Source organism: Lipotes vexillifer, unplaced genomic scaffold, assembly GCF_000442215.2.
Source record: "Lipotes vexillifer unplaced genomic scaffold, Lipotes_vexillifer_v1.1 scaffold548, whole genome shotgun sequence".
Lineage (NCBI taxonomy): Eukaryota > Metazoa > Chordata > Mammalia > Artiodactyla > Lipotidae > Lipotes > Lipotes vexillifer.
Window position 1 is genome coordinate 310,004 of NW_006789826.1, and position 21,236 is coordinate 331,239.

Consider the following 21,236-nt stretch of genomic DNA (forward strand, 5'->3'; position numbering starts at 1 on the left):
CTGTATATTTAAATGTTTGATATATTTTATACATAATTTCTATATATTGGAAGCAGGAAGTTTGTCTATGTTACATCAGTCTAATAATATTTTGCCATGAAAAGTCTCTTCCTTTTCCTTTTGTGAGTTTCTCTAGGTAGTTCAAGTCTGGATAACTAATCCTTAGCAGATAGATAATTCCTAAAATTTCAAGCTTTCAGTTGCATTTGGTAATGATTTAAATCAATATTTTTCTGGAATTTTCAGAAATTTGCAAATATCCTTTGTGGAACTACTGAAAATTTTTAGTAAGAAAACAACAGACTCATATATCTAATATTGTGATCTAACATTCCCTCTGGGATATTCTTGAGTAATAGGTGTATCTGTGGTTCTTATTAAACAAACCAAATTCTGTGTAGATGCCCAAGGCTACTCAGCTAACCTTTGGTCTTGAAAATAAGTAAACAACAGGGATCACAAATAGGTTAAGGAATTTGTCAGTTTCATAAAAAGCATACGTGATATTTTTGAATTTTAATTAAAATAAAATTTAATTTATTAAATTTATAATTTATTAAGGATGTGGAAATTAATTCTGAATTAACTTCTTCATTTAAAAATTAAAAAAAATATTTTTATGTTGAAATACTTAAACCATAAGAGAGGAGTACAGTGAATAACAAAAGAATACCTATGTTCCTACCCCAGTATTCCATCAAATTCTAACATTTTTCCCTTCTTGCTTTGTATTGTTTCTTAAACAAATATTGCAAATACATTGGAAGCACTTTTTGTAACACTCCCAGATCCCATTCCCCTCCCTCATTTTTTTTTTTTTTGGTCTTTTATTTATTATGGTAAAATATACCACTTTAATCCTTTTTTCAGTTTACAATTCAGTGGCATTAAATACATTCATATTGTTGTGCAATCATCACCACCATGATCTCTAGAAATTTTCATCTTTCACAATTGAAACTCTACACCGGTTAAACAATAACTTCCCATTTACTCCTTCCCCCCAGCCCCCAGCAACCACCATTCTACTTTCTGTTTCTATGAATTTGACTACTCTAGTATTTCATTTAAGTGGAATTATACAGTATTTGTCCCTTTGTGACTGGTTTATTTCACTTCGCATAATGTCTTCAAGATTCATCCATGTTGTAACATTTGACAGAATTTCCTTCCTTTTTAAGACTAAATAATATTCCATTGTATATATATATTCCACCTTCTGTTTATTCATTCATCTGTTGATAGACACGTGAGTTGCCTCCACCTTTTGACTACTGTTTAATAATGCTGCTATGAATATGGGTGTACAAATAATCTGTTTGCCCCTGGTCTCAATTATTTGGGGTATATACCCAGAAATGGTCTTGCTGGATCATATGGTAATTCTATGCTTATTTGCTTGAGGAGTTGCCATGCCACTTTTCATAACGACAGCACCATTTTACATTGCTACCAACAAAGCACAGGGTTCTAATGTTCTACACACTCTCCAGTACTTGTTGTTTTCTGTTTTTGTTTCCTGTGTTTTGATAATAGCCATTCTAACAGGTGTGGTAGCTCATTGTGGTTAAGGAGCATTTTTGAGAGAACAATTAATTACCTAATGACTTTTCCTGATATTACTTAGTCACATTTAGGTATAATTCCAAATTTTAAAATAACCCTAAGGAGAGTATACACTTTAGAAGTTGCCTAATTTCTGCTTCATGTGCTTAAAATGGTAAATATTATAGTTACAGTATTTATATAATTGCAGTTAGATTTACATTTTCAGGTATATACAGACGTGTATATACACAGGTGAACACTAGCAATATTTGCCAGGAAAGAAGTTTCTGTGATGCAAATGTTCTTTTGCTATTGACTTCCATTACAGTTAAATATTTCACTGGACAAAAAAAACATATTTACCTATAGATAAAATGCAAATTTTCCTTGAAGAAGATTTTCAGATGGTGGCCTGCTCAGTGAAACATGCTGACTGGTGGAATTCAGTGGAGGTATTCTTTGAAGAGATTCAGGACTTAAGCAATAGTTCTCTTTTTCTTTTTTTTCCAATATTGAAATCTTCCCTACCTTTGAGTGCTATCTAAGCTCCTTCCTGAATCATAAGAATTTCTTCCATGCCAGGGTATTGCTCCTGCTTTGAATGCCATGAATGTTTCTACCATACTTGTGCTTTGGTCCGGTGGGGACTACTCTCTAATTAATTGGAGTATGATGTTTACTTTTCTAGTAAATGCTATGCTCTAGTTCTTGTTTTACTGTAGCCTAAATTTTTATCATTCAAGGCTTCAAGTTATATTTTTAAAAGTAAGTTCGTCCTCTACATTAGCATTTCTGTCCAATCCTATATTCCTAATAGGTTTTCTAGACATTTCTGGTTCATTTTCATATGTAATAGATGGAATTGTTTAAAGTGATAACTACAGTTAGCAGAGCTACACTTTACCAGCAAGGTTTTTTTGGTTTGTGTTTTGCATTTTCATAATATACAGTCTGCTCTATACTCTGGCAGAGAACAGAATGCAGGATAAGTTAGGCAGGTCTCCTCAAAGGAAAGAGCTGGTGTACAAAAGCCCCTCGAAACCATAAAGTCATTGATGCTCATAAAACTATATTGCACACTTTTTTCAGGAGATTAATGAGTGGGTCATAAAATAGCATTAATTTTTGGCCAAATTCCAGGCAGAAAGTTATGTTTCCCAGGCAATGCTTTTCCAACTGGAAAAGACTTGCTCTGAGAATATTTGCAGTTCAAAAAACACTAATGCTATCACATTTCTTCACTTAAAAAGTAATGAGAGAATCAGTAGCTATGGAAATGGCTAACCTATCCAGCCTTCTGTGGCTAAACACCCCACTTCATGGGGATGAAGATGAGGCGCTTGGGGCAGGATGCTATCAAGAGTATATGGGGTTCCTCTGGCCTCTTCCCAGCACACACATCTTAGAGCCACGGATAAGTGTCTTACCTGATCCCAACTAGCAACTTGAAAATATAATTTATGGGTTTTAAGAGTGACAATCTTATGAAATGCAAACCAAAAATACAAAAAAATCATTGCTACTGGAAAAACAAATAACAATTGATCAGCGCCCAGCATCTCTGTAATGACACATTGACTCCCATAGTGAGTACAGAAAATGGACATGCCCAATCACCATCACAGCTTTTCAGAAATTCTGGGAGTCCTTCAGTAGATGCGACTGAGTCTGTAAGTGCAGTTTTCCCACTGAAACCTGGGACAGACTTCCATGCTGCTTGTTGCCTCCTGAATGTTCCAGAATATTATGTGATCATGTGATTTACGGATTTACAATCATCTGTCAACTGTATTTTAAAAGTGAGAACTAAGAGTCCTCTCACCTGAAATATTTCAATTGTGTTCACATAAAAATACCATTTATGAATTAAAAAAAACTTTAAACCACTTTGAATTTCACTTGCTCTTGGAATACATTAGGTGTATTATCAAAGGTAAAAACCTATTCAATTTAGAATACCATTAAAATAATAAACTTTTAATTAAGGAGCTAAAACTCCAAAAGGGACCTGTTTCATGATGATTTGGGGATCCATAATCTCCCAGCTCTCTCCCATATTATTGTTTTTTTAAAATAATTAATTAATTTATTTATTTTGGCTGCATTGGGTCTTCGTTGCTGTGCACAGGCTTTCTCTCTAGTTGCGGCGAGCGGGGGCTACTCTTCATTGCAGTGCACAGGCTTCTCATTGCGGTGGCTTCTCTTGTTGTGGAGCACGGGCTCTAGGCACGCAGACTTCAGTAGTTGTGGCTCGCGGGCTTAGTTGCTCCATGGCATGTGGGATCTTCCCGGACCAGGGCTCGAACCCGTGTCCCCTGCATTGGCAGGCAGATTCTTAACCACTGCACCACCACGGAAGTCCCCATATTATTGTTTTAATCAGGATATTTTACATTCTCAAAACAAAAGGAAAAGATGACCTTTTCAGTCTGAATACTTCTGAGAAAATCTCAGTGTATTGAGGTTGAATTCCTTCTTCTCGATCAAGGAGAAACCTGCATTCCCAAAGGGTCTTCCCATCAAGGCAAAATTTCCACATCCAAAACATTCACAGAACTATCAGGTATAAAAGAGACTTGATCCAGCACTTGATCTATCATTATATTTAAAAAAACTAGACTGTATGCCCACATGCCTGTGTATGGAATAGACGTGAGTGCCGGTGTGTGTTCTTTAACAAATGTGCTGTGCTTTTTGCTGGTGTAAAATGTTGCCATATTTGTTAATTTTGTCGTGACCTGTGCTTGACCACATGTGATTGCATGCCTTAAAATTACATCTGCATTTTAGGGGGGGGAAATAGGATGTCCCGGGTCTCATGCCAGATTTTAATGTAAAATTAATTCCTTAAGAAAAGATTTTTAAAAACACAACAGTTTTCTAATGTACATTAAGAATCTGGGAGAAGTTCACTGAAGCATATGCCTTGAGCTTTCAGGAGCAATCTAGAGTCAGGCATTTTAAATGAAAATTGATTTGTGATTTACATGGTCAGTGGAAAGAAAATTAACTTATAGAAGGTTGTAATGAAATATTAGACAAGTAAAAAAGTAGATGGTGATCTAGTGGAACTAAAAGTCCCATCTGGAAGAATTCTGTGACATTTTTACATTTATCTGTGTTCTGCATGAGTTGTAATGTTAGTGGTAATTTTATGGGACTGAACTGAAATGAAAAGGGTGTTATCTCAGATTGCCTACAATATAGGATTGTGTTCAGTGGAGAGTCCTGTATCCTTTTCTCCATTTTCCTATAATATGACTCATTGCACTTTTTTCAGCTACTGTTGTTGAATGCATTCAGCCTTTTACTTGAGGTTATTAAAGAAGAACATCAAACACTCACAAATGCAATCTAACCGCACATTTAAAAGCAACACTGCAGCTTCCCCTAGTTCTGCACTGTTTAGGTAATGTCCAAGAAAGAACCTTCAAAATGTACAAGAAAGAAGCAAGTGCATTGTATGTAAAGCTTTTACCTTAACCTGTTCTCTTTTTTTGTCTCAAAAATATGATTAACACCTCACCAAAACCTAGACTATATTAGCAGAATGGAGATTTATCTCTTTCTAGAAGTAGGCCCTTCAGAATTTGTCCATTTTCTCCCTTTTTATTCCCATTTTATAAAAGCAATCACGATTGTTTCTGTGGCCAGAGAAGTATGTTTGAGTAGAGAAAGATGAAGACTCTTCTGTTTGATTAGGAATGTCCATCATAGTTCAGTATTAATTAACTGATGTGAATTTTAAAAGGGAGAAAGCATAGTGGATTTAATTCCATGTGTCATTCCTTTTCCCTTTACATTTACTCTATTTGGCAGATGGTCATGGTTTTTGGAAAGTATACAGTATTGAGTTACTGTACCTTAAACATTTGATATAATTTAAATAGTTTGACCCTGTACTAAAGCATAAGCCATGAAATTATCTGCCTTAGAATTTCAAAATCCATTTTCTGTCTCTTTTCTTTTCTCTCGTTTTCTCTCTTCCTCTGTGAACCACAGCAGAATATAGGTAGACATTTTGAAAAATTTCTAAATTTTGGCTAATTTGATACTGGTACTATATTTCAACAAATCCACTAAATGTGGGAAATCTACTTCTAGGATTGGGAGTTTGGTTTGTCCTGTTTCATTTTAAATTATTTTCATTAAGTACTCTTCATTTGTGAAGTTTCTCACTTTTACTTTTCTTACGATTTTTTTCTCTAATAAGGAAATAGCTCATTATTTCAATAGATGCAAGTTGTACCATATTTATTTCAGCCAGAATGGTAACTTTTTATCCCTGTAACTACAGTGGTGGCTCTCAAGCAGGGATGCCCATTAGAATCCCCTGGGAGCTTTGTAGAAAATATCAGCTCCTAGGTCCCATCACAGAGTTCTGATTCAGTGGATCCAGGGTACCTCCTGACATTGGTACACTCTAAAAACCCTCTGGTTGAGTTTAACGTGCAGCCAGAGTTGAGCCTACGGTTCTTGCAGGAACGGGCCATAGGGAAACTCCCTGTGGAGTTGCTGTACTGTAGGCATGGGGGAAGAGGTGGTGAGAACTGGAGGAGGTGCAGCTTGATTCACTCCTGCTTTATCAAGGGACACAGTGCCGCCTTCTCCTTCCTGTATGCAGTCCTTACATTCCAGAAATCATTATTTGGCCCACAGCATTTGGATTTTTGCACTGGACCCAAATACACATACAACCAGAATGTAAACGGATTCTGCATTGCTTATTTGATTGCGTCTTCAGTTGTATGCTCAAAATATACTATGGATCTGTTTGCTTGCCATTGTTTGATGGCTTAAATGGAAAATTCCAATTTAAAATGAAATTGTAAAAAACTTGACCCTTACTCCTGAGAGCTGGCTGGCAGTGTCTGTCCTTGTAGGCAGAGGATTGCCCACTGCTTCCCTCCTTGAAGCTTGATTTTTCGTTGTTTCCTTCAGAGGGAAAGCGAACAGCACCCTCCTCCACCACCACCGTACCTGCTAACGTCAGAAGCCGAGACTGCAGCTGTGGGTGCTGACGTAGCACCGAAACAGCTATCTGACATCCATCCCTCCTGTCACTTCTGCGGCGTGTTCGGTTCATAACATTTCTAGGGGAAAGGTCATGGATCCATCACCAGCAGTGTTTGTGGCACTCAGAAAATAAAACGGGGTGGTTAATGATAGCCGGGGCAGCCCGAGTAATCACAGGATGCCGCCAAGGTCAATATTCCGAATTGGCTTTCCATCCTGTCCACCCAAAACAATATACTACGGTAAATGTAATCAGTAAGTGGTTGCAAATGAATCTTTTAGGGACATCAGCATTACAGAAACAAGAGATTCAAGAAAAGATGCTAAGTGGATCTTTGGGTTTGTAATTGCAGCTCTGGGAATCATTACCCTAATTAATAGCTACTAAACCTGCACCCTTGCTCCACAGGCACATGGGTGATTTCGAAATTGCTGCCCTGGGAATGTCTTCTGGGCTCCGCAAAAAGTGTCAGTGAGGTAAACGGACCCAGGGGACCAGGCTCAGACACTGGGAAGCCTCCTGGCCCCCATCTTTTCCTAACCACAAGAACATCCCTGGCGATCAGATAACTCTCTCCACAGACCACAAAGTGATGAGTGGTGACGGTGGAATAGGACGAGGAGATCCATTTTCAGCACTAAGTTCCTGTTTAGCCAAGAGAGCCTCAAATGTATGCTGCTCCCGATGGATTGATAGCTTTGGCAGGAAGACAGCAGCCCTCTTGACATTTGCCTGTGACTGTATAAAGAATTTAAGAGAGAGAATATAATAGGATAGCTTTTGTTTGTGTCTTCTCCAGCCCTACTTCAAGTTCACTAACTATAAAAGATAAACCCTTGTCTGAAGGGTCAGGCTTAGGCAAAACTGAACAAGGCCAAGTTTGTTTCCCAGCCCTCAGTTTTCCTTTGCCCTCTTCACTGATGCTCACTCTCTCCCCTCCTCACTTGCCATCAACTGTCCAGGCCACTAGGACCCTCTGCCTCCTCTTCTAGCCCAAACCTCTTCTCAGTATAGGTCCCAATGAATCTGCACATTCTGAGGTGTAATTTCCCAAGAATGCTTCCAGAAACACTTATAGGAAAGCAAAGGCAGAGCCAGGTCTCAGTTAACTGGACTGGGGAATTACTTGGGAAGGGAGGAAAAAAAGCCTTCCACATTATAGCCTCATCCAGGAGCCTGATTGACTTCACTGAGGAGATATTTGTTACTGCGGAGCTGATGCATCATTGATTCATTGATTTATTCATTGTATAAGCCGATGATTCATTGATTTATTCATTGTATAAGCCGATGCGTGCCTGATGCATGAAGAACCACAGCTGATCAAAGTTTTCTCAGAAATGATCCAAATATGTTCACACAAAAGATGTATCCAAATCCACATTCTCCAAGCTTATGTGTTAGGGAGACAGGTGGGTGTTTTCTAATAGCAATAAGCATCTCTATTTGCCTTGTGATCTTTACCTTAAACCAGTGGTCCCCAACCTTTTTGGTACCAGGGACTAGTTCCGTGGAAGACAATTCTTCCCTGGTTGGGTGGGGGATGGTTCGGGCGGTAACGCGAGCAATAGGCAGCGGCAGACGAAGCTCTGCTCGCTCGCCCGCCCACTGCTCACTGCCTGCTGTGCGGCCCGGTTCCTAACAAGCCCTGGACTGGTACCAGTCCGTGACTGGGGGGTTGGGGACCCCTGCCTAAACAACCCGTGTGAGCTTGGACATCGTGAGGGGAGGGGAGATATTAACTCAAATATTTTGAGGATCTTGATGCCTGTATTCTGACTCAAATCAAGCTCACATTTACTGAGAGTGTACTAAATGCTGAACAATCAAAACTCATCTCATTTCACTCTCCCAAGCCCTCTGAACCAGGCATAATTCTCCTCACCGTACACAGTAGTTAACTGAGGCACAAGTGTGATGCAGAGATTTTCCCACAATAATACGAGGAGGAAGCAGCAGAGTCTGAGTTTGAACTTGAGTTTTCTGGCTGGGCTCCCTTGTTCCTCCCACTGTAAGGCTACGGTGATTTGGGGAGTCATGTTAACCTGCCATTAGTTTGGAAGATTTTAAATGGCTCTCCTACAAGCTCTAGTTCAAGGTAGCATGGTTCAATTACATAAGTCTGATATTATGGTAGTAGGTGCTCGATAAAATGATGAATGGAATTGATATACTAGAGGAACCTCATGCCTCTTAATATAGCACTTCTTCTTCCCACTGTAGTGGAAGAATTTGCAAGTAAATCCAGACAGGGAGAAAATCACCTGGGGTCCGACAGAAGTATCAGAACTGATTCAAATAGTTTCTGACATTTTTAAAATAAATAAGCAAAGGAAGAATGTCAGTCAGTACTAATCAGTATACTTAATGTGACTTACTTGTGTCCGGTGAGTATTATTGCTAAAATTTTTTAATTAGCATACAAACCTCCCCCAAATTGGTGTGTGTGCTAATGGGGTAAGAAGATTTCAGAATGAGAGATATTTGGCAATATCTGGAAGCATTTTTAGTTGTGACAGCTGAGGGTAGTGATCTTACTGGTACTAAAGGGTAGAGGCCAGGGCTGCTGCTGAACATCCTATAACGCACAGGACAGCTCCCACAGCAAAGAATTGTCAGGCCCCAAACATTAGTTGTGCTAAGATTGACAAACCCTGGAGAATTAATGTTAGGGGAAAAAATGACAAAGGGTAAAGAAACCTGATTGAATTTATAATCTCAAAGGGCAAGTGTGTTTTGGCTAGAAATTGCAACAAGAAACAAGTCTCAATATTGTTAGTTTGACTGAAAATTTATTTCAGTATCTTTCATAGTTTAACAGGACTAGCCTCCTAAGAAATTTCAATCTGAGATGGAGTTGAATTCCTGGAAAACAGTAATGATAATAAGTAGCACTTTTTGACCACCTACTGTATGTTAGGCATTTACTTTATGCTTTATAAACATACAATCATCACAACTCTATGAAGTATGCATAATTATTATACCTTTTTATATATGATGAAGTTTTGGCTATAGGAAATTGAGTGGTGTGGCAGAGATATTTATTTCTGTGTTCACTAAACCTCATTTCCCTTTCCTCCTGGACACACAAACCATATCTTCCATCCTCTCTTGCAGTTAAGTGAGGCTCTGTGACCAATCCTGGCCAAGGGAATATGGGTGAAGTGAAGGAATACACTCTCAGGAGTGGCTCCTAAAAATTTCTCCCATGCAATCCCTTGCATGTTCTCTCTTCCCTCGACTGCTGGCCAGATACAGAGGATCCAGGGAGTGGCCTGGAGTCCTGAATGAGTGTGTGGAGCAGAGCCACCACTGCCCCTCACGGGATCTCAGTGTGAAAGAAAAAAAAAAACCTTTATTGCTTTTAGCCACTAAGAAATTGGGGTTTCTTGGAGTAGTTGGTGTGCCTTGATTAATACAAGCAGCTTGTAAGTCACCTAGAATTTGAACCCAAGTCCCTGTTCATGTCTACTACATTATGCTTTAAATAAATGATAATTAACCTGTTCAAAACAAGTATAAATTATTTTCAAGAAATAGATGTAAAAAGATTATAATTTTCTCTGTTTCTTCGGGATAGAAAAGTCAAAGTATACAATTATCGATTCTCATTATGAAGATTTTATAAATTGATCCCAACATGTCCCTGAAGTGGATAAATATTCAGTAATTTTAGAAGTAGATGAAAGTATATGACTTTATGATTACCATATGAATAGACACTATTCTTGACACGTTTTTCAGACGTGAACTAGGTGTCTACTAGCTGTCTACTTTCCAAGCACAAAACACAGATAAATAAATTACAAAGATTGCAGAGAAAAAAATGGAGAAAAGATAGAAAAGCGTTTTTAGACTAGAAGAACCAAGTGATGCTTACTCGTTCCTATTCCAAATCAAATTAAAATGTTGACTTTCGATGAATGGTTGAGGGCATCAACCAGGAAGACCATCATTGCATTTCCAAGCTGGGGAACAAAGGAGAGTTTCTCTAAGGAGACTATGACCCATAGTCACAAGACCGAGAACTCCTTGTTAGAAAAGATCCAATTTTAGAAGACTATGTATAGCTTCCTCCAGCATTTGTTAGGTATTCAAATACCTATTGAATGAATCCAAATAGTATTATATCAGTACAATGATAAGATCTAAACACAATGAACACGTAGTGAATTTGTTGGTAGATTTCCTTTCCCTTCTTGTTACCAAGGATTTCATTGAACTCAACATCTCAAGCAGATATTACTGCCGTGACTCTCATTCTATGTTGCCATGACATGCTAAGATCACAAGTAGTTATAGCTCATGCCATTTGCCTGAAATAAACATGCAATTCCCGTGGCATTAATCTAAGGACTTGCCTATAAGATGAAGTTTCGTGCTTTCTCAAGGACATCTACAAAATGTCTTGTCTCTGTGTGTAATATTTTTATTCTTTTGGGAACTGTTTTTTGGTTTCTAAACTTTTAAGTTTATTGTCAATGACGTTTTAGCTTATTGTAGATCACATTATAGCTTACTGTATATTTAAGATGCTTTCTTACGTTATGTGCAATTTACTCACTAATTCATTTATTCATCATTTAACTAACTACCTACCCCATGCTGTGCTCAGGAGATACCTGTTATCCGGTACCTCAACCCCATAATACAGTATTCTAACAGGAGTCACAGAGAGCTCATAGTTTAGTAGTAGACATATAAACAAGGAATTTACAGAATCATTTGATAGAATATGGACATAAAATGGCTACTAAAGAATTGATGGTCCTTACATGTATGTATGTATAACTGAGTCACTTTGCTGTACACTGGAAATTCACACATTGTAAGTTACACTTCAATTTAAAAAAAGAATTGATGGTCTTGTCTTACCAAAAAATTACATATATTAAGTGATATCCAATCTTAATTTAGCATTTTATTTTTCTCAAAATTATCACTATCTTCTTCATTAAGTTGCCAATATTGCCAATAATTTAATTAATAATATTTTTAGGAATCTATTACTGCAAAGTTTCTTGCATGCTATTTGTTCTCATTCTCTAGGATTGTAGGAAGGGTCTATCCAAGAATGATCTTCCTCCCCTCCCTCACTGCCCAGAGGAAGTATGTCCAAAGGGCTAGACAATGAGCTGGGTTCTAGAAAGCCAGGATGAGGACCTGGGTCTCTTCATCCTTTCCCGGGCTCCCCCAGCAGGGCCGCACTGCTAATGCCAATGACTGGGGGTCTGCAAACACTAGCCATCCCCCAGAAGAAAGAGAGCAAGTGAGAGTCACTCCACACAATATGGTTACATTACTAAACCTCCCAGTGAGTCATTTTCTCCTGCATACCAAATCTTAAAAAAAAAAAAAAACATAAAACCCAAGAACATTAATTATATCAATCCATCTGCTTAGTTGTCCTCCTCTTATGTTTTCCAGGCTCCCAGATGTGAAATCAGAGCATGTGGATATGTCCTCTGAGACTTTTCATTAAACAGTATTCAGCACAGAGAAAGGCAGTGTTGAATCTTTAACGTTCAGCTCCCCATATACATGTGGGCCTCCGGTCCCGCTTATTTTAGTATAAATTTGATGGAAACTACATTTTTAGTATATGCTAAGCATACGGCTCCATGAGAGCCCCACTCTCTGGTGGAGAGTAATTCCAGGAGATTGCAATTTCTCTGTTAGAAAAAATGCGTGTTCCCCTTTTAATGACAAATTGGCCCATTCAAATATTAAATAGGCACTCAAAGGATTTCTTATGATTAAAATTAGATGATTGGGGAGTGTGAATGAAAATATTTGGTAGACCTCTGATTAGTGCTTGGGTGCTGTCAACATGGCCCCACTGAGCAACGTCCTCACTATATTCTAGTGAATACCCCCCCATCCCAGAAAACACAGAATAAATGGTGCCCCCTCGTGCTGTGCAGTGCTGTGGCCTGAGTACTCTTGAGCCTTTGTCTCTATGAGTTCTGATGTGCAAAGGATTATTTCGATCAGTTATTGGATTTACTGATATTTTCTGGTGAATAAAAAATGTAGCCATGTTGCTGGGTGTTCATTTCTGGAAAGGAGGCCGACAGTAAGGAAATGAGATCACATTGTTATCCTTTCGGAAACACTTTTCTTTGTGTTTTTTGCTTATGTATTGGCTGCCTCAAAGGCAGCCTCTCTAGTAGATGCAAAAGCATCTTTTGTCCCAATGATACCACTCACTCCTTTTTCACGTGAGCAAAACTACTACTTAATCGAGACTTACAAGAAATTTATCCTCTGCTAATGTCAGTTTTCTTGCCAATACATTGAATTTTCCATGCATCATTAATGCCTTTGTTCCCGTCTACTTCTATTACACATAACATTTTTCTAGAAGTAAAACTATCCAGATAGGGCATCAGCCAACAAAATAACTTTGCTTTGCCAGACTGCTAACTGAAGAGAAGCTGTCTTGTGCATAACTCCCTGGGCTTGGCTTTCTCACTGTGTTCAGAAGCCAATTCTTTCATGCTCATCCGACAAAACATCTGTCTTCCTACTTTTAATTCATGCATTTCTAATGCTTTGTAGAGCCCTACTCTGCTGTCCTTTTAAGGCTACGCTCTACCACGAAGGTGCTGATTCTGGTTCTGCCTCGGACATTCTATGATTGCTACTTTTACCTTCCTAATTATTATTACACCATCTTTTCCTTCCCTCATTGGATAAATACCTGCTGCTCTCCCGCTCGCTTCTCTTAGCAGCTTACCTTTATCTGACCCAGATCTGTAGCCACTCATTTTTATAAAAGAAAGAGGAAGCAACAGAAGCAGTACAGTAAATAGATGTATCTGGGCAGATCATTATTAAAAGAGCTCCCAAGTGTCAAGTACTGTGCTCAGAACTGCCATCCACTATCTCATTTATACACATAATGATCTCGTAAAGTCATTATTATCATCTTCATTTCACTTATTCAAGGTCACACGGCTAGAAGTGGTGATGCTAAGATGAAAACCCAAAGTCTCTCTCTGCCTTAACCACTGTATCTCACTGCCCCTTTTTCCTGTTCCTGGGGCTTTCTTCCCCAGGAGTCAGAGTTCCAGCCTGTCTCCTCTGTGAGGTCCTTGGCGTTGACAAAACCTCAGTCAGATTTCATTTTATCCCTTTATTCCCCATGCATTGTCTCCACTGAGCATTTTAACATACAGGGAGCCTTTTTTTTAGAATAGCTGTCACCCGGGCCTATTGTAGTTTATACCTATTGACACTTGGATGCAGGTAAATTCACCCTTGCAAACTGCCACTTTCCACTGTCACCAGAAATAGCTAGTAAAGGGAAATCGTATGTACGGTGCCTATCAACAGAGGGCCTTGGTGTCCCCTGATGCAAACATATGTGGGGCAAATGAGCCTGTACATCTTGGACCACATAGATGTCCTGTTTCTGAGAAAGACCACCATTTGATGACTTTGAGAAAAACCGTAAGGGAGGATTAGCCCCTAAGATATGATCATTATTGAAATAAAATATTTGACAGGTGCATCTGCATTTTCAGAAACTTTTCCTCTAGTAGATTTTTTATTCTGGTGTTCAGTAGCAAAATGTAATTGCGATTTTCTCCCAAGAAACTGTGAATATAATATGTGTTGAAAAACAAACGACACTGACCATTTCCTTTTGAGTGCTCCAAGATAAGAATCAGGGAATCTCGGAATTTTCTTTAAATGGAAGAGATGTTAGAAATTATTTGTCCCCCACCTTCTATTTAACAACTAAAGAAACTGAGGTGTACAAATATTAAAGGACTTGCTCAAGGTTAAATGTGGTGAAGTCTCCTCAAGAATATAACTAAAGTGTCTCTCTCTCAAATTAATATCATGGCAGTTCTGTATGTTTCTGGATGCTTTACTTTTCTCTGCTTCAGTGGTGCCTATGATAAAAACCATTTAGACATTCTGTAATCATGGAAACTTATTCCTGCCTCTGGAGTGTGCTTTCATTTTTTTTCTCATCCTCGTGGTTCAAAACAGTTAAAGCATCAGCTCCAACCAATATGCAGTTGAAGTTGAAATTTACTGTATGATGCTTCTGCTTTTCATTTTTTACCATTTCACACCTTGTCCGCATCTTCAGCAAGCTTGTAAGTTTCCAGCGCATCCATTTCTTGTGATGATATATTGTCCTGGTGGAAAATTTCATTTACTGGCTGTGCCCTTTGCTGAACCTGTTGCTAGTCAGGGAACATGATAAGCGTATAAGTAGCATGCTACTTCATTTATCATATATCGCTTTAGACACTCAAATATCTCATATACAATTCTGCATTCTGCGCAGCGGGGAGCTACCTGACTCACACACACATAGAAAGATCTTCAAATAAATTGTCCGTTTATGATATATAAATGTAGCCTCTTGATAAAAATTCATCATAGTTTATACTAAATCTGTAAGTACCTTTTATTATTATTTTTTATAACCCTGTTAACCACATGCTATCAAACCCTAGTAGAAAGGATCTGACATTGGTGATTTGGTGTATAAGAGAACTGGAAGATATAAAAACGCTGTCTGTTTTCAATAATTGAATTACATGGTGAAATAAATCAGGGTGTTGGGAATCTCAGCAGTGTTTCCAGTGGTGCCACCCTTCTCATCAGGGGAAGCCCTTTCACGTTTCTTTCTTTTACCTTAAGTGAAAACTGCCATTTGTCAGAACCAACAATTTGAGAAGTTTGAATGAGGCTGGAGAGAGAAGATGGGCATCTATGAAAAGAAAGCAAGAAAAACAAAGCTCGAAACGTTCACCCTAGAAAGTCTTTTTTTTTTTTTAAAGGGTTATTTTCCAAGGCTGCTTCAGGAGGTCAGGCCTACCTAATTTCAATAACTTTTCATGTATTGATTTCTGCTCTTCCCCTGCCTGTCATTACAGTCTTTTACTAGCACCCATGTTTTATGTGTAGCATAAAAAAATCTACATCCTGTCAGAATGGGGCCCTTGAAATTTTGAAAGTGAAACTTGATTTACATTAAACACTGCTTAGACTAATTAGGCCCTTTCTCAAAGGAACTGTGAACATGAAATACAGCTAACAATTATGCAGTTGCTGTCTCCCTGTTCTTTAGAGTCTAGGAGGTACTTCAGCTGAATAGAACCCATGTGGACAGGCGAGGGTTATAGGCACATATATAAAGATACAAATACAGATCAAGGCCTAGGCATTCTTGTTTCTATAGGACTGCTGTCCTTCAGAAACAATAGCGGGGGATGGGGAGGGAAAAATCAGGAGTTTGGGATTAATATCCACACATGTCTCTATATAAAACAGATAACCAACAAGGACCTGCTGTAGAGCACAGGGAACTCTACTCAATATCTTTTAATAACCTATAAGGGAAAGGAATCTGAAAAAAAAGATATATATGTATGTATAACAAAATCACTTTGCTGTACACCTGAAACTAACACAACATTGTAAATCAACTATACTACAATTTAAAAAATTTTTTTTAAAAAGAGAAAAAGAAGAAACAGTAGTGGTGCCTTGGTGTATCCCAGCAGCGAGCTCACTTACCTGCACATAAACACGGCCCAGGTGGGCCTGCCTTGCGGGAGATGCTCCTTCAAAAAGGGAGATGCCGGGCTTCCCTGGTGGCGCAGTGGTTGAGAGTCTGCCTGCCGATGCAGGGGACACGGGTTCGTGCCCCGGTCCGGGAGGATCCCACATGCCGCCGCGGAGCGGCTGGGCCCGTGAGCCATGGCCGCTGAGCCTGCGTGTCCAGAGGCTGTGCTCCGCAACGGGAGAGGCCACAACAGTGAGAGGCCCGCGTAATGCAAAAAAAAAAAAAAAAAAAAAGGGAGATGCCTTTCAAATGAGAACTCACTTATTGTTTTATAAAAAAGAATGTCCCTTTCTGGAACCTAGGATGAGGATGCAGGATTTAAATGTCACATCCCTTCTGGCCACCAAGAGAACACCTTGACTAGGTAATTGGCAACAAAACATTTGATTTTCTCCATTTCTTGTGTTGATAAGACTCTAGGCCTTGGTTCTTCCTGCTCTTTGGATCACAGAGTCTGTGCAATGCTAATGAAGCATGGATCTTCTCCACAGGAAACTGCACACACCCTGGGACACAACAGAGGTCGGCTTATTGTTCACTGGGTACAGATGCTCTGAGGCTCACCCGTGGATCCCTGGATGTGGCAGAAAGAGCACCAGATTCAAATCGCTAGCTATTAACCCGAGCAGGTAATTCAGCCTCCCAGAATTCAGTGTGAGCATCTGTAAAAAGAGGATGAAGATAGTACTCACCTGAGCAGATTGTCGTAGAGAAGGGGAAAAATAGTAAGTGAACAGGGACAAACTCTTCCAGGCACACGGTAGCTGCTTAGTCAGTGTTGGTTTCCTTTTCTTTCTTCGACTGAGTTACCGGAAGCAGTTGTCCACTGGAAAGTAGGACGGGGCCAGATCTGACTGGTCACCTGCTTTTCTAAATAAAATTATTGGAATACAGTCATACCTATTTGTTTACATTGTCTGTGGTTGCTTTTGTGCCACAATGGCAGAGGGGAGTAGCCGTCATAGAGATTATATGACTCTCAAAACCAGGATACTATCAGTTTCTTTACCAAAAAAGTCTGCCAACCCCTGCCCTAGACCTAGTAATACAAGTCAAGGTCAAGGTCATTCGCAGCCGACTCCCTTCATTCTGATTGGAGCAATCTGTTGATCTCTATCGTGACCTTGCCCTTTTGGAGGTTGGATGTGGGATGAGAGTCAGTGGCAATAAGGTCTGAGAGTGAAGACTCTAGTTCCAAACTGGAATCAACTCAAATGTCCATCCAGAGGTAAATGGATGAATCCAGACAAAGCTACAGTTCAAAAAGATACATGCACCCAAATGTTCATAACAACACTATTCACAATAGCCAAGACATGGAAACAAACTAAATGTCCATCAGTAGATGAATGGATAAAGATGTGGTATATGTGTATACAATGGAATACTACTCAGCCATAAAAAGGAATGAAGTAATGCCATTTGCAGCAACATGGATGGACCTAGAGATTATCATACTAAGCAAAGAAAGTAAACAAAGAGAAATACAGATACACGTGGAATCTAAAATGTGACACAGATGAACTTACCTACAGAACAGAAACAGACTCAGACATAGAGAACAGACTTGTGGTTGCCAAGACTTGTGTGGAGGGGAGTCGGGGAGGCATGGATTGGGATTAGCTTGGGATTAGCAGATGCAAACTCTTATATATAGAATGGATAAACAACAAGGTCCTACTGTATAGCATAGGGAACTATATTCAGTATCCTGTGATAAACCCTAATGGAAAAGAAATTTTAAAAGAATGTATATATATGTATAACTGAATCGCTCTGCTATACAGCAGAAACTGACACAACATTGTAAATCAACTCTACTTCAATTTTTTAAAAAAGAGGAAAATGGATGAATACATCTTGGTACACTTGTACAGAGAAATAGGACACACCAGTGAGAAGAAACATGGATTCAACAAAGGAAGCTGGGAGTAGAACCTATACTACGTGGCTGCATCTAAGTTCTAGAACATGCAAAATTGATTCATGGTGATAAATCAGAGTAGTGCAGAGGAGGGTGGTCCCTGGGAAGGGGTACAAAGGAAACCTGAGCTGCTGGATATTCTATACCTTGATCACTTCGCTCAGGATGATAGTTACATATGTAAAAATTTGTTAAGAAGTATGTTTAAAATTAGTGCACTTTCTCTCCTTGGTATGTTATATCTGAAATGACATGAGACTAGGGAGAGAGAGAAAGAGAATGGTCTGAGCTGTCAAGTTTCGAATCCTGATTCCATTACCAGCTAGTTTTGGGATTTGGGGCAGCTGTCTTTGTGGTGCCTTGGTCTCCTCAGTGGCAAAATGGCCAAATAGTTGCATAGGTCTAAATTTTCTTATCTACAATTCCAAAGTCCAGACATCTCTGAAAAACAAAAGTGTTTCCATAACTCATTTAGCAGCAAAACTGAGTGTAACTAACATCAGGATATTTCATGTTTTTATCGATCCCACTATAGGTTTTGCTATAGAAATAGTAATGTGTTTGATTACGGGATGATGCTCTAGATTGTACTGGGTATTATGTGAGGTATGGTGTATATTTTCCATATTAACTTTCTAAAATACAAAAAATTCTGAATTCAAATACATCTGCCACAAGTGTTAAATGTTTCAAAAGAGATTGTGAACTTATGCCTGCCTCATGGAGTTTATGATAATTAAATAAAGTAACACCTGAAGAGCCCTTAGAACAATGCCTGTCCCATGCAAACACTCAACAAAGATTAATATTATTATTTATTGTGGTCTCTGCTCCCATTCCAAGAAAGCTTGTGACTGTTGTTTTCCACTGGGGCCAGTTGACACCAATTGTGAAAAACCATCATGAGCCTGATCTCTGAGGACCCTAGTCTATAAACTTTCCCTTAAGAAAACTTTATGGGAAAGAGGTGAAAAACTCACAGAGGGGCAAAGCCCTGAATTATCACCAGGAAAACTTCACAAATGGACCTCTTTTTTTTTTTTTTTGTATATACTGCAATTTTGTTTCAATCGCACAAACGAAGTTAGCATGTAGGAAATTTAAATAAAACCGTTCAGTAAAAATAGCCAAGAACCAAAAACTCTAAAAAGGAAGTACACCTAAATCATGAGAATTCAACATTCATTAGTGTTTCATCTTCAGTTTTGATTGACACTTGATACTTGCAAATTTTGAAACAAGATGACGACTCTGAAGCGATTTCTGCACCAGCACTAAGGTTTATGCATTCGGTTGGTTTGCAATTGACTTGTTAGCCATTTACATAGTGTATAGTACAGATTTGTCACAGGTCACATCACAGTGTTGAAGGAAAGAAGTACCTTCCTGTAATTAGGAAAGATCCCCTAAACTGTGCTCAGCTTAAGACATCCAATGTACAACAGCATGAAAACCATCATAATATTGTAGCTCCAAGGAGCATAGTTTTTGATAAGGAAAATAAACTAAGCTTATGTTTCCCATTTTAATTACTGAAATCTCTAACAATGACAAAACTGTCACATAGGACAGTAAATGTATACAGTAATTCAATCAAACTTCTTGGAAAGAACACATTTAACAATGTGGGATAATGCAGAATGACAGGAAATAAAACTTGATTCAACACTGGTTCTTTTTGTCATTTTACAGAAACATGTTAATTTTAGACCAAGGAACAAAACGTTTAGTGCATAAACCAGTTTCTTTTTTAAGATCTAGCATTTTTACCGTAGTCTTTTATCTTACTTTGGACCACTTGTACCCAGTACTCTATCCTACTATAGACTGTTTAACTTAATCAACAAAATCAAAAGTGATTTCTGACCAGATTTATGGGGGACTTAAACATTTATATCATCAAAGTGTTTGCATAACCAAAAGTACAATAATAAAGATGCAAATAACTCCTGTCACAAATGGGACTCTTAAAAGAGGCTGTTTTCTACCACGACTCCAAGTGGCTACGTCTTCCACTAAGACAGAAATTGCTAAGTGTCCTTGAAGAGGGCATGAGGGTTTCTCTGAAGGACCAGGAGAGGGGTTTTATCAAGTGCTGATTCTGCCTGAGTTTAAAAACTACACCATTTATAGTGTTCCTCCTGGGTCGTGTGGATTTGAAGCATTTCACTGAAAGGACTCCACCATCCCTGACATCTTTGCTTCTGCTTGGATTAAGGTGGCAGTGGGCTAGGAGTTTCTCTCAAATCAGAACAAGGGAAAGAAAATTAAGACGAAGCAAATTGCATAACAGATCCTTCAGAAGGATTTTTCAATAGCTGGAAATCATCCAAAGAAGATGCTCCTGCTTTTGTGAAAAGGCTCTGAGTACCAAATTCCAGTCCTGGCTTCTGCTACTACTAGCTGGACAAGCTTGGATGTGACTCAGTCTCCTCATTTATAAACTGAAGGGATCTTGTAGATTTAAAGTAAATTACTAATATTCCTCCCAATTCTGTGAATTCTGATTGTCTTCATTTTAGAAGACTAGAAACCAGTTCTTACCAATCATTTCAAAATCCTACATATGACGTGGCCTGAGGATCTACAGACATGACGAACTTTATAAAAGAGCTATTTTTTAAAATGGCTTTTGGGAATTCCCTGGTGGTCCAGTGGTTAGGACTCAGTGCTTTCACAGCTGAGGGACCGGGTTCAATCCCTGGTCAGGGAACTAAGATCCCACAAGCCGTGCGGCACGGCCAAAAAACATGGCTTTGTTTTGTTTACTGTGGCATCCCAGTATCTAAGATACTGCCTGGCACAAAGCAGGTACTCAAAAAGTATCGCTGAATAAATGAGTGAATGATTATTTTAGTGATAGGTCTGATATTAAGGCAATGATAGTTTCTTTGATAAGTAAATACTAGTAAAGGTTATGTTATTTCATGATTCTTGCAAATCATGGTAGGATATTTTCAGGCATACAGAAAACCACAACTCAGCATGACTTACAAGGAAAAAGTCTGGTCTCATATAACAAGAATTCAAGAGGTAGACGGGATTTTTTTAAAAACTAAATTTATTTATTTTTGGCTGCGCTGGGTCTTCGTTGCTGCGCGCGGGCTTTCTCTACTTGCGGCAAGCAGAGGCTACTCTTCATTGCGGTA

General features: G+C 38.8%; 1 protein-coding gene and 1 non-coding gene across 3 annotated transcripts in view; both read left to right on the forward strand.

Moving 5' to 3' along the window:
- Positions 1-21,236, forward strand: part of POU6F2 (POU class 6 homeobox 2) — a 367,227-nt gene that overhangs the window by 132,921 nt on the left and 213,070 nt on the right. The gene's annotated exons all lie outside the window — the stretch shown is intronic.
- TRNAE-UUC (transfer RNA glutamic acid (anticodon UUC)) lies at positions 20,728-20,800 on the forward strand. Its single transcript has one exon. It is a non-coding gene; the product is annotated as a tRNA-Glu (tRNA).